Here is a 14,273-nt window from a genome sequence, read left to right on the forward strand (position 1 = left end):
GTGGTATAGTTGGAGGGCATGGGCTTCCAGAAGAGCTGGGGTTTTTGAGCGAGGGAGGAAAACTATCATCAGCCATAAGGATCATGAAAAACACCCACTCCACCCCTGGTGGTATGTGAGGAGCGGGAGGGAAGCAACAGCCACCTCTTGACAAGGCACTAAGGAAAGCAGGTTTCAGCTTTCAGTTAGAGCTGTAGCAGGTTTCTGCATTACAGGGTGAAGAAAATATTCAGAAAGTGGTGGAAAGTGTGGAGGAGGATTTGGCAGATGACACCGTTGGGGCCCTAGGGGATAAAGGAGAAGGGGCCAGGGGGGTGGCTTTAATTTATGTCACCAAGGGGATGAGCAGAATCATGTGGGGGAAGAGAAGATGGTGACAATGGATGACCCTGGAGGTTTGCTTCTGGAGGGTACCAAGGTGGAAAGGGTTCTAATGCATGGTGGAATTACTCTTGGTCTTTTAGGGGAAAGCAGGGAATCTGTTCTAACTTTAACTTCCTTTTTAGAATTGGCCTTTTAAGGAGTTTATAAGGAGGGGCGATTGCCATTGAATCCTCTCAGGGTGGGTCATGGTAGTGGGTAAGGTGGTCTTACCAAGGCCCTTGGGGCTCTGGAGGCTTCTTTCAAGTGGACTGGTTGCTCAGGTATGTCCCACTCTGGAGGCCATTGTGTGTCCAGCACAGTGTTGACCACAGTACTGTACAGTGTGCAGTAACTACATTCTGGATAAGTGATTTTTTGGCAAATGTAGCTTGGGCCCTCAAATGTTGGGATTCTCAGGATACTTCCAATGATTTAGAAAAGGACAAAAGGCAGATTATATGGATTTGGGTCTATCCATGAAAATCTTTGGTGTAGGGTTGCTATAGTTATGAGAAATATCAAAGAAACAGACGATCTTTGCCCTGAAAGAGGTTATCTGTAGTTGGCCACCTAAGATCTATGCGAGGATGAAAAACACTTCTGAGAGGATGTGAGAGTAAAACGCAAGACGGTACCTGATAGAAGCGAGAACAAAAATGGGACTGTTGCATTTCCACCTCTCCTAGATGCTGAAAGGATGAAGGATGAGGAACTCTTTGTTGCATGCCTACTACATTCCAGATATTTTGATTTCACATGGGTTAGAGCATTTAGTCTTCACAAAAACCCTATGAAATAGGTGCTATTATTTTAATTTAAATGGAGAAACTGAGGCTCAGAGAGGTTAAACAATTTGCCCAAGTCACTGGGCTGGTAATCTGTTTGCCATACCCATTCTTGTTTCATGTAAGGACTCCTCCAGGAGCTTCACTTAACAGGAAGATGTTGAACTTCCAGGAAGCAATGATCATCAACCTAATCCATTCCAGAGGATAGTTCCTGCCCTGAGAGAAACACAGCACTCTTTTTTTTTTTTTTTTTAAAAGCAGGTCATTGATCTGTTTACATGCCACTATTACATTATTTACAGTAAGTTTTTAAAATATAAAATTGCATTCATATTGTAAGGAAGAAATTATACTTCTATGAGGAAGCAAATTTACTCCATTAATAGTTGGAAATTACATAATTTCCTTGGGTATAATTTTTATTGCTATGGAAACAATAAACCAAATTCATAATGCAGTGTTGTTACTAGTAGGAAAGTCTGGGAGGAGATGACACATCACACCTGGAGGTGGTTGAGGGAGAGCTGGCTGGTGATGATGGTGAAAGTCTGTGACCCACCTAGACCACTCCTGTGTCCCTCTAGGGCTAGGGCTGTGATCTTCTGACTCCAGGAGCTTAAGGGGCCCAAGGTAGACTTTCTCTCCTTTAATCTATAATTTATTTCACTTTATTTAATCTTGTTTTATTTAACACATCAAGGGCCGAGTCAAAGCTTCGCTGATAGATCAGTTTCAGAGTGGTGTGAAGTGAAGATAGGGAAACAAGAGTGTAATGCTTCCAAGAAGTTTAGTTTTGAAGAGGAAGAGAGAGCAGGGTATGAAACTAAAGGGGAATAAAGGAGCCAGGTAGGTTTTGTGTTTGCTTTTGAATGATGTGACAGTTGTGCATGTTTAGATGACAAGAAGGGGGGACAAGCGGGGGAAGTTGAAGACACTGGGGCAATGGAAAGAGGTGGGAATGACGGACTGAGGTCTCTGTGGTTTGGGATCCACCAGAACATAGGTAGGGGATTACATTTACGTGTGAGGGGACACCAGTTTTCACACTGAAAGGAAGGGGAAAAGGTCAGTAGAGACAAGACAGTTATGGATCTGCAAGTGGAGGTTCCCCCACATAGGTGATGAGATCAGGAAAGGCAATGGAAGGACGACTGGGAGCCAGATTCCTTTTGTGAATGAATGAATGAATGAATGGGGAGACTAATGGCAGTAAGGGCGGAGGGAAAGATGGCTGAAGGGACAGGGGTTTTTCAGGAGTAAGGTGGCACTGTAATGGTTTGGAGAGGGAGGGCATTGTCAGCCCCACATAAGAGAGCTGAAGGAGGTTGGTGGTTTCAGGGGAGGGCTATGATACAGTCAAAGCTACTGGTGAAGGGAATGTTTCGTGAAACAGCTGAGGATGTAGGAGAGTTCATTTATAAGGGGATGGATTATGTTAGTTATAATTCTTTTAGTTGCAAGTGACTGAAAAGAAGATATATTGGGCTAAAAGTTAACAGAGTGAAAAAAAAGCTTCGGGAACCGGAGTGCGTTGTGGATTTAGAAACTAGAACCAGGCATTTGACCTCATTGGGATTCTCAATACATCTCCTTTTTTTAATCTTTTGTTTCAACTTCCTTCATTCTTCCCTGTTGTAAATGGACTTTATTTACATGGCAGAGATCATGGTCATTTGGAAGTTCTGTCAGAATAATCCCAAGGAGATACCTAGACCAGTCTGGCTTGGTAGCATGATCACGCATTTTGGGTGACCCGCTTTTCCCTGTGGCTAGGGTATGTGAGTTTGTTACTGGAAGGTGTGGAGGAAGGGCTGTTGGGCAAATAAGAACATGAACCACCACAGGTACTCCAGAGAACATGGTTCTGGGGGTAGAGGAACAGCAGGAAGTGGTTGGATCAGGGGAGACAAATCCAGTAGCAGCATGAACACGAGTAGATGAGAGTAATAGAGATTGGAGTGACTTGTATTTGAGGCAATGGCCAAGGGCTATGGAAAAGATTGCTGAAATAATCTCAGCAGACACGGATAGAAGAGGGGGTCTCAGTTGGAATTTGTTGTGCTTTCAAGAGGTTCCTAGTTCTCAGGAACAGACAGGAAGATGATAGTAGGTAAGCGGTTCCTGGGGAGGGTGTCACGTGCAAAACACAGCAGCAGATTTGGGGGATGCTTGGTGAAATCATTGGGCAATTGCATCTGCCAGGGAGGCCACCCAGTAGATGACTTGCACCTGAGGAGAGTGAACTAATGAAACCATCTTTCTGTGCAAAGTGCTTTCCTAAATGGCTTCTAACATTAGAAGGCCTTATGCCTCAGGGAATTTGTGACTGGTGGAACTGAGTTGATATCTTGGAGCCATCAAAAATGGTATATGGCTCAGTGCCTAGTAGAATCAAGGTCGTGGGGTGGTGGCCAAGGATTCTCTGGATCGGTTTCCTTGTTTTCGTCAGCCTGTGTGCTCTAAGGCAGCGCTTACAGCACAGATGAAAACAACTAAAATGTATATAGGTCGTTGCAGCTTCCCAGGTGCTGTTGATATATGTTAATTTTAACCTCATGTCAACCTCGAACCTAATGTTATTCCTATTTAAAGTAAGGAAACAGAGGCTCAGCAAAATAACTTCAGATTTTACAACCATCAAATTTTAATTCCCAAGATGAAGAATGCCCATTTTATCTTATAAAAAATCTCATAATCTTATGTAAGATTTTACTAAAGAGTAAATTAGGTGTTTTGTGGAGCTTAATTGGTGTAAATCAAAGTGAAATAATCATAATAGGTGAATATATTCTGTTAACAATAACAACAAAAATAATACCAACTAATATTTATTGGGTACCAAGCACTGTGCTAAACACTATGGATATTTAATACTCATCTCACTGAGTTAGGTACTGTTATTCCTCTTCTACAGATGAGGAATTGATTGGATAAATACTATGACTGAACCATTACCAGTACCACCACTACCATTATGAATGGAAACAGGACTAGATCACATATGGGGAAATCAGTTAGTAGTTTCTTTTGATTTGGGGCATGAGCACTAGGCTGGGGAAAAGAGAGAGGGCTCTGTCTCTGAGACTGTCTACGACAAATGTTTAGTTTTGTTCCTGTGAAACAAGGCACATTTATTCCCTAGGCAAGTTATTGCTCCTTCTGAGCATCCCTCATAACCACTGGCATTTTCTTTGTTTTTCAGATTGCATGTACATCCTCAAATTAGAGCGCAAATACCGCTCTGCTAAGTGGAGTGGGGATTAAAAGAAGTGAGTGACCAAGGACTAATTCAGCTCAGGGCGTGGAAGAACGGTGATGGTGATGCTATTTACTCAAAGGGTGAGTTGGGAGAGGACGGTAATCAGGAATGTGAAACTGTGGATTGTATCGAGTTTCTTCATATTGATGTGTGGTCTTTGGGAGACAGCCAAATGAAGAGTTTCTGCATTTAGCAAAGGATTTAGGCCTGGGGCTTTGGTGAATGATTCAAGCTCAAGCATACATCTGGAAATTGTTCAGCATGATGGTAATGGTTAACACCACTAAAATGGATTAGATCTTTGAGGTGGTGAATAAAAAGAAAGAAGAACAGTGTTATTTAGTCTTGGGAGTACCCATAGCAAAGAGGCTGAAAGAGGATCAAGAGCTTAATTATGTATATGGCTTTTAATAGCAATTATTTTCAGAATTTTTTCAAACAATAATTTCCTGTGAAGTCTCCATAAAATCTGAATGATGAAACTTTTAAGCCCACCAGATTCTTTCACTCTATATTCCTAATAACTGATTAATTTTGGGCTTAAATGCTCTTGCAAGGAATGTGCTGGTCCAAAGGATAGTATTATTATAAATTATTTACTCTGAAGTTGAAATTCATTAAAAAATACTGAAACAGACAAGTAATAAAACGGGGGTTAGAAAAGGAGAATAACTATATTAAAGAACTGAATCCTGGGGTGCCTGGCTGGCTCAGTCAATTAAGCCTCTGACTCCTGATTTCAGCTCAGATCATGATCTCAGGGTTGTGAGATTGAGCCCCGGTGTTGGGCTCCACTCTCAGCGGGGAGTCTGCATGGGATTCTCTCTCTCCCTCTGCCCCTTGCCCCCCTCAAATAAATAAATCTTATATATATAAAAAAGAACTGAATGCCAAGAAAAATTGTTTTAAGACTAGCTTCCAGGAAGTCAAGGCAAAAAGTGATCATGGTGAATTATCTACACATCGTCCCATGTACAGTTTTTGAAACATTGTTAATTATTAGTATCACATGGATCCTGTCTCACCTAGAGATTCTCGTGAATGGGTCTTACAAGGGGTCTGGGAAGCTGTGTATGTTTGAAAATTTCCCCAGACGATTTGGATGATTAGCCAAATTTGACAAATGCTAGTCTAATAAAGGAAACATATCAGTTCACGGAGAGAAAACCTTTTATCTAGCTCTGAAATCTGAAAGGGATTTTGTTCCATGGATACCAAAGAACATTGAATAATAAAATAGACAATGTGCTCAATAGCACTAAAAAAAACCCCCCGAGATTTTGTGTGTATCTCACACTAACCTTTGACAAATAAAAACCGAAAACACAATACTAAATTAGAATTCTGTTGATGTAGGAAAACAGTCATCTGGGTTGATAAAAAAAATTGTATTCCTTGGTCTTCTTCAGAAATTCTGATTCAGTAAATCTGGGTAGAGCCCGGAAATGTGCTTCGGAAATATTCAAGTGCCCCAGATGATGGGATGCAAGTGGTTCAAGAGTACACTTTGTGCTGGGAGAATGGATGGCTAATAGTATTCCTGGGAGTTTCAGGTTTAGATATAAAATCTTGAGATATTTCATTTGTGACAGACATTTTTACCATTTCTGAAAACTGATTTAGGGGAAGGAGGCTGGGTTATCTACTTCCACAAAGTATGCTGGGAAGACTTCTCTGGTACAAAACCAGAGAGCTTCTGTTAGTGAAAATTTTTCTTCCACCCTTGGGAAAATATGAAAAGCATACGTTACTTCATATGGCTGTAGAGTAGCTGTCAGTCTCACCCTAAAAGGAGGAAGTGGATACTCAATGGATTAAAATCTTATGGAATCATAGCAACAAACATGGGAAAACTAATTGACTGGTCTTATGGTAAAGATGCACTTTCCTACAAAATCTTAAGTACCAAAGATAGCACAGTATTAATATACTCATGCACAAAATAAGGTCATATACATGTAGCCCGGCTTGCTGCAGCCTAACTTATATTTGGAAGCCTCTGATTTGGAAAAATATTATTTTCTTTGGAAGAGTGCTTCTTCGGGGTCATTAGCCGCCCCAAAGTTCTTAGAAACACTAGTAAACGTAAGTGAGGGCATCTGTCATATCAGTGTTAGCTTTCCTGCAAATTTTGTCATGGGTAACTTGACCAACCATAGAGACAGTGTTAGCTGAAGTCTCTGAGAGATAGAGGTGGAGTCTTTTCCTTTTTACATTGGCTAGCTACTGAATCCTAAATTCAGTTTAGATCTCAATAGGAGACACTCTGAACTATGATAGATCTTTAATACTGTACTATATTAGGGCTGGAATACAAAGTTGGGATCTACCCTACAGCTATAAATAGCACTCTGCTGGATTCAGGTGACCTCGGGTCTAGTTATCTTTAGATGGTTTTCATACTGCAGTGAAACTTAAAAGGCCACGGATGTCTTTGACTCTAGTTCAGCTTAATTCTCCAGGTTTTCCAGGATACTAGGTGCAGGATTTCCTCTTAGGGAAAACTTTATGCTTGACATTTGTATCCATTAAAGAATACGAACTGGAAGATTCTTATCCTTAGCGCTAAGAGAACACTAAATGAGCATGTATCTCTCATTGTTTCCAATTCCTGATAATTTTTGCAGGAGAAAAATTCTATGACAAAAGTGCTTGCTCCACTGGACTAAAAGAGTTGGAACTCACCCATTGCATAATATCAGTATTTTGACATTAAAATGTTTAGTTTACATCAAACTATTTACTTAATTTAAAAATTAAATAGTACTAACAGGAAAACCATTTCCCAATTTCTTTCTATTTTTGAGATGCTTTTTCTGGCATTAGTAAAATGCTTATACTTCTGTTTCCCAATTTGTCAATTTTAGACTTTATTGATTTTCTGTTATCTTAGGTGATGATTTAGCGTTCTCAATCTCCCGTTTCCTTTCTTCTATTCTCCTAGAACATAATTTTTAGTCAGTGCTTACATTATTGTCTATGTAAAATTGCAGTGACAGATACTATTTCATAATTACTCCTTCCTTGCATAGCTTTTGTTTTTTGGAATCCAATGATTGCCTCATTTTTCCCTCACCAGTATAGTTTTCTATTAACTAGTCATTGTTTCAGCTGTTCAACTAGAGCTGTTGTATGACCACCAGCAGCTTTTTCCTCCCAAAGGCTCAAACATACCAGGTAATCAGTTGGTTGCATTTTCCCCTCTGGAGATCTCTCTGAGTCCCCACTTCCTTGCTCCAATCTAAAGCAGGTTTTGGGCATACCCTTATCCTAGAACTCATTTTTGACATTTTTTTAATGTTGGATTTACTATTTCGATTGTGTTACTTTCTTTTTCTTGTTCTTCTAGAGTACATTATCCAGCAGTTCCCTACAGGTGCATGCAGGTATATGTTTCGAGTCCTTGTACTCACACCATTGATTGGTTGGTTATAAGCTTCTAGGACAAATAATTTCCTCCTTCAGAATTTTGAAGGCATTATGTCCTAATACACACTGTAAAAGGCAGTGCTGTTTTGATCATGCTCTGTTCTAAGTGATTCCAAACCCCTAACCCTACCACCATACCCACAACCCAGAGTCTTTTAAGATCTCCTCTTTATCCCACATGTTCTGAAATTTTATAATGACTCAGTGTGGATTGTTTTATCTTTTTTACATTGCTGGGCATTAAGTAGACCCTTTCAACGGAAAGACTCATGTCCTTCAGTTCTAGGAAATTTTCTTGTATTTTTTTGATAATTTCTGACTATTTTCTGTTCTTTTTTTTCCGGAACCCCTATTCCTTTGGTATCGTACCTCCTGGTTTCCTCCCAAAGTCTTCCATCTTTTCCGTTCTGTTTTCTGCCTTTGTTTTGCTGTTGTTGTTTTGTTTTCCAAAGACTTTCTCAACTTTGTTTCCCAGAATTTCTCTTTATTTTGGTTGTATATTTTTACCTCCCAAGGTTTTTTTCTTTTAAAAATCATTTTTATTTTTTTAAAGATTTTATTTATTTGAGAGAGAGAAAACATGAGCGGAGGGGAGGGGCGGGTGGAGAAGCAGGACTCCCTGCTGAGTGGGGAGCCCGACTGGGTGGGGGGGCTCCATCCCAGGACCCCAGGACATGATCTGAGCTGAAGGCAGATGCTTAACCAACTGAACCACCCAGGTACCCCTAACATCATTTTTAAAATATAGAAATGTAAAAAAGAAAACAAAAATGATCTAGAATCCGTTCTCCAAAAAGAGCATAACTTTTAGCATTTTGGTATGTTTATTTACACTTTCTTTTTAATGTTCAGTTAGCCACTGTATAGTACATCATTAGTTTTTGATGTCATGTTCAATGATTTATTAGTTGCATATAACACCCCGTGCTCATCACAACACGTGCCCTCCTTAATACCCATCACTCGGTTACCCCATCCCCCCACCCCCTACCCTCTGAAATCCTGGTTGTTTCCTTGGAGTCCTTAGTCTCTCATGGTTCCTCTCCCTCTCTGATTTCCCCCTCTTCAGTTTTCCGTCCTTTCCACTATGGTCCTCCGTGCTATTCCAAGATTTTTTCATAGAGCTATTTTTCATAGTATCCTATTCTTGTTTTGCAAATTATAATACCTTCCCTCATCTAAGAATACTAATGATTAAAATATTTTTTCTTACACTGTCTTTTTCTCCCTATTCTTGCTTATTTTGTTCTTTCATTTCTGATGAACTTTGGATTTGTTTATATTAAGAGATCCTGATTGGAAACTGTATATATATATATATGGGAGGGTTTGCCAGATTGTAGGTTTCACTGTAGGGAGTTGTGGCTATTTTGTTGTAGAACCCATATATAAATGTATGTAAAGTGTTTTGTTTGTTTGTGTCTGTACCATTCACTTTCTCTAGAGATGAAATTCCCAATCTTCTACCTCACATTCATCTACTTGGAAGCCACTGTTCTGGGGACAGGAAAGGAAAGGGGAATGGAAGTTTACTGTTCTTTCACTTTTTTTTCCCCCTGCCTTTCACTTCCAGGAATAAACTTTGGTTTCTTTTTTGGGGTAGCAGTTGCCTGGCTGTGTAGCACTCGGCTTTGTTGCACATATAAGCTTTCAACAATCCCTCTTTTAGAACAGAGCACTGCCCCCACCTTCTGCAGCACCTGGTGCCTCTGGGCCCTAACTTCTCAAGGGGTTGTTAGGGTGAATTGGCTTTCTTCCCTCCTACAGCAGTTTTAGGCTATAGTTGTATCACTGCCCTAGTTCTATCTGCAGTCTTTCAAAATTTGGTTATAATCTGCGCAGTCCCCTCTTGCACTCTGTCTTCTCTGGTTTGTACCTTTTACTGTTTTTTTTTTTTTTTTTGAATCTATAACTCTGTACACTTTATATGTATTTTTTTATTGGGTTTTGGAAAGGAGTATCAATAAACATGTGGTAAGTCTGCCATAAATAGTACTAAATAGAATTACATTTTCAAAGAATAATGCTTAATGGTTTTTGAAACTGCCTCTAATGTTAATGGATTTTAATGTGGATTTGTTGAGGATTCAGAATTTTAGCATTTATGAGCAATCTTTCAGGGTAAAATTGGTAATATGCAGTAACAATATGATAATATTGTTGAGAATTTAGTGTCATATAATCCAATAATTGGTAAAATAAGCATAAACAGCACATAAAGTAAGAGTCTTCATTTAACACTATTGACCTTTTTTTTTTTTTTTTGGCTGCTAAAACACCTCTGTCATAGTGATTATCCTATCCTCGATCAAGCTTTCTTACAGTTTTGGTATCTTTCCAGAGATATGTTCTGCATACACAAGTAAATACACTTTTATCTATCCCTCCTCCATTCTCCATTTTAATTCCAAATGTTTCAGAAGGCCCAGCACCAAGGCGGTTGGAACTAAGACTTTCACAATCGATATTTCAAATACTGAACTTTTTTTCAAAACAAAGTATCCTCTCAAGATCTCAAGGCCCCCCCGCCCCCAGTGGATTGAGGGAAAAGACTGATATGGTACATTTTCCTGCTCTGACAATTCCTGGAAGTTGGTAGCAAGTTTCATGCTGATCCATGCTCTGGTAAGCAAGGAGTGACTTGCAAGGGAGGGGACACTAATGTATAGTACTGGCAGAATTAAGAAACACTTGAATCTTTTCTCATTTTCTCCAGGATTTTAGCTTCCCTGCTACTAGACAACTGTACTGACTTTTTCTTGAAGTGACAATCTGGAGATATGAAAACACTCCCAGATAACTGAAAAACACTCAAAAAAAAAAATCTCACAGAAACATACAGAAAAGATTGTTTGCAAAGAGTTGGTCCAGTCATTCTGTGAGCTACGGCAGAGAACTGTTTTAGGTACATTGGAAGGAAAGGAAAGGTATTCAGTAAGGAATCCATATTGCTCCAGAATCTTCCTGTGACTCTTCTTTGAGCACAGACTCACCCACTCTGGCCACAGGGGTAGGCGTATGACCAAAGGTGGGCCAAATATAGTACATAATGTTCTGTAGATCAGAGAGACTGGCCCAAGGACTGGGAAATGAGCCAGTGTAAGTCATGGAGTCCTTCTCCTAGGATTTTTCAAACCGAAGCTGAAAGAACCAGTTTTGCCTGCTGGTTATGGAGTGGTTAGGATATGAGCCCAGAGCTGCCTGTAGTCATGTCCCTTGTTATGTGAAGAAGCCAGTCTGCTATTGGGTCCCTGACATGCAAAAAAGGGAGTAGAAATGAGAGGTCTGGGGTTGTATTGATGGGATCCAAACCTTCATTCTTGTTCACAAGCCTGGCTCCACCCTTATCCTTCTTAGGTTGGTTACATGTGTCAACCAACATTTGCTTAAGCTAGTTGAAAATAAGTTTCTGTCACCTGCAGCAAAATAGATAATACCTATTTGGCCCCAGCTCCCTAGATCTAAGTGCCTTCTAGGTATCTCCCTTTGGATATTCTTTGGTACTTCAAACTCATCTGTAGTAGAACACAGCTTTCCTTCCTTACCCATTCTACCTATTCCATTTCCTTTATTTTCTTATCTTATCAGGTCAACCTCTACTCAGCTGTCCAAGCCAGAAACCAGAGCTCTACTAGATTTCTCCCTTTCTACTTGATCCCCATTCTTCAAGATCTAGTAGTTTCTAAGTGCTGTTCCTTTTCATAAGTATTTCTCGTATCTGTTACCCTGTCTTCTATTACCTTTGAGACCCTTTCTGCTCCTTTTTCACTTCTCCCACTTTACTGAAAAGGCCAAATCTCAGAATCCTTACCCTGTCCACTGTTGAATGGGGTTCCCTTCTGTTCCCAGATGATTGGTCTAGCATAGTTACCATACAGGCTGGTCAGTAATATAAAAGACATGATGGCAGGAAAGCTCTCTTAAAGAGGGACAGTGAAGATTAATTATACCAAGCAGGTCCTCTTCTATGAGGAGAATGGAGTCTGAGACACATAGAGGGCTACTCAGTTGTTGCAAAACAGAAGCTGAAGATATACAGAGAGAAGGCAGAGGTGATGACAAGAAGAATATAAGCTCTTGAGTAAACAGAAAATGTGCAAGCAGAAGCTATGAGTAATCCAACTCCACTGGGTATATTGAATGGAGAGTAAAGTAATTGGCTGATATGATAGAAACAAAGAGGAATGAAATCACCATAATGGTTGGGGACACACTCTTGCTTTTGAGGAGGCAACAAAATAATACTAGAACTGCTCTGGACTGTGCTTAGCTTTCTAATTCCTTAATTATGCATGCTCCAGCCTGTGTGAAGCATGGCTGGGTGTCAGTACATCGGTTCCTGTGAAATTTCTGTGTTCCCTAGCTGCTTCTTATCTCTATGACTTCAAGCCACAAAAATTACATACTCTCGCTATAGAACTTAGTTCCCCAATCATGTGACATTCTGCCCTATCTCTGTTTATGTGCATATACTGTTTCTTCTAACTGGAATAATTCTTCTTATCTCCTAAACATCTCTAAACTTCTTTAACTGGATACGACTTACTCATCTATGAAGATTGAGCTCAGGCTCCTCTAAGCTTTCTATAACCCAACCAAATTTAATGGTACTGCGTATTGTAACTGTGTATCTCTGCAACTAGAGTATAAGCTGCTTTTGAGAGTAGAGAAACTGTTTTGTTCCCTGTTGTGTCCCCAGTGCCTGATCCAGTACCCAGCACAAAGCAGATACTTAATGGATGCCACTGTTTTTGTTAAAGTTCAGTTACCTAGACTCTTTCAAAAACCAGGAAATTTAAGGGCCTTCCATTATCATCCCTCGTCCAATAGATCCACTTGCAGTTGGGCCATGGTTCTTCAAAAAGGCAGTGATTACATGGCTTTGTGCAGATTTCTTCAGTTCAGAATGCCTTCTCATCCCTGTCCCCTAACTCCTTCCAAGAACAGAAGTAGGGAGACCAGAGTTATGAGTTATTGCAGTTGTCCATGCAAGAGAGGATGACAGCCTGGACTAAGGAGTATTGGTGGAATAAGAGGCAGAGACAAAAAATTCTAGAGCTGGAATAGTCAATAAGTACGTGGTGAAGAATTGGATGAGATGAGGGATGGGGGCATATCAAAAATAACTATTGGGTTTTTCTGGTTTGATCAACTGGTGCTGTATTCAGAGACAGGAAAGAATGGAGGAGATGCAAGCTAAGAGGTAACTCGACATTCACCCAATCGGATTTCTTGTCTAAATTTTGCTGATATATGCTATACTTAGGGTATGGGAATACTGATTTTTTTGTTTTTGTTTTTGTTGGGTTGTGTTGGAAAATACTTATAGTTATTTTTTAATTTACCATTTTAACTATTTTTATGTATACTGTTCAGTGGCATTAAGTACATTCACATTGTTTTATGTGTGATCACAACCACCATCCATTTTCAGAACTTTTTTCATCTTCCCAAACTGCAATTCCTTGTCCACTAAACACTAACTCCCCATTTCTCCCTCTGCCAGTCCCTGGCACCCACCGTTCTACTTTTTGTCTCTATGAATCTGACTACTCTAGGTACCTCAAATAAGGGGAATCATATATTATTTGTCCTTTTGTACTGGCTTATATCACTTAGAATAACGTCTTCAAGTTTCATCCATATTGTAGCATATGTCAGAATCTCCTTCCTTTTTAAGGCTGAATAATATTCCACTGTCTGTGTAGACACCACTGTATTTATTCATTCATCCTTCAGTGGACACTTGGGTTGCTTCCACCTTTGGCTATTGTGAATAACACTGCCATGAACCTGGCTGTGCAAATATCTGTCCCAGTCCTTGTTTTCAATTCTTTTGGGTATATACCAAAAGTGGAATTGCTGGATCATATGGTAATTCTATATTTAATTTTTGAGGAACCACCATAATGTTTTCCATAGCAGCTGTACCATTTTATATTCCCATCAGTAATGCACAAGGGTTCTATTTTTTCCACAGCCTCCCCAACACTTTTATTATTTATTATTATTATTTTGATAATAGCCATCCTAATGGGCATGAAGTAGTGTCTCATTGTGGTTTTAATTTGCATTTCCCTAATGATTAGTGATGTTGAGCATATTTTCATGTGCTTATTGGCCATCTGTATATACTATTTGGAGAAATGTCTAAGTCCTTTGCCCATTTTTGAATGGAGTTAGTTTTGTTGTTGTTGAGTTCACCATTATTTTGTAATATGGTTTCAGGAACACAACAGGTCCCTAAGGCAGGAAAACAAGTGTTATGATAGTATAAAAATGCTAGGGACCTTGGGAAAAGGGGCAGAAAAAGGTGAGGATGTCAAAGAACGTTTTCAAAAAATTTTAAAAGTTTTACCTTTAGTAAAGAATAAAAAAAAGAACATTCTCAGGATTCTGAGCTCATTTTAGTATTGCAGTTTGGTAACCTTATG

The 14,273-nt window shown here is 39.7% G+C and overlaps 1 protein-coding gene across 4 annotated transcripts in view; it reads left to right on the forward strand.

Moving 5' to 3' along the window:
- Positions 1 to 14,273, forward strand: part of XKR9 (XK related 9) — a 90,212-nt gene that overhangs the window by 4,516 nt on the left and 71,423 nt on the right. For all 4 annotated transcript variants that reach the window (XM_008710785.2, XM_008710784.2, XM_008710786.2 and 1 more), the window contains exon 2: positions 4,354 to 4,490. The gene's annotated coding sequence lies outside the window, so the exon portion shown is untranslated. The remainder of the gene's footprint in view (positions 1 to 4,353; positions 4,491 to 14,273) is intronic.

This window comes from Ursus maritimus, unplaced genomic scaffold (assembly GCF_017311325.1).
Source record: "Ursus maritimus isolate PB19 unplaced genomic scaffold, ASM1731132v1 scaffold_9, whole genome shotgun sequence".
NCBI lineage: Eukaryota > Metazoa > Chordata > Mammalia > Carnivora > Ursidae > Ursus > Ursus maritimus.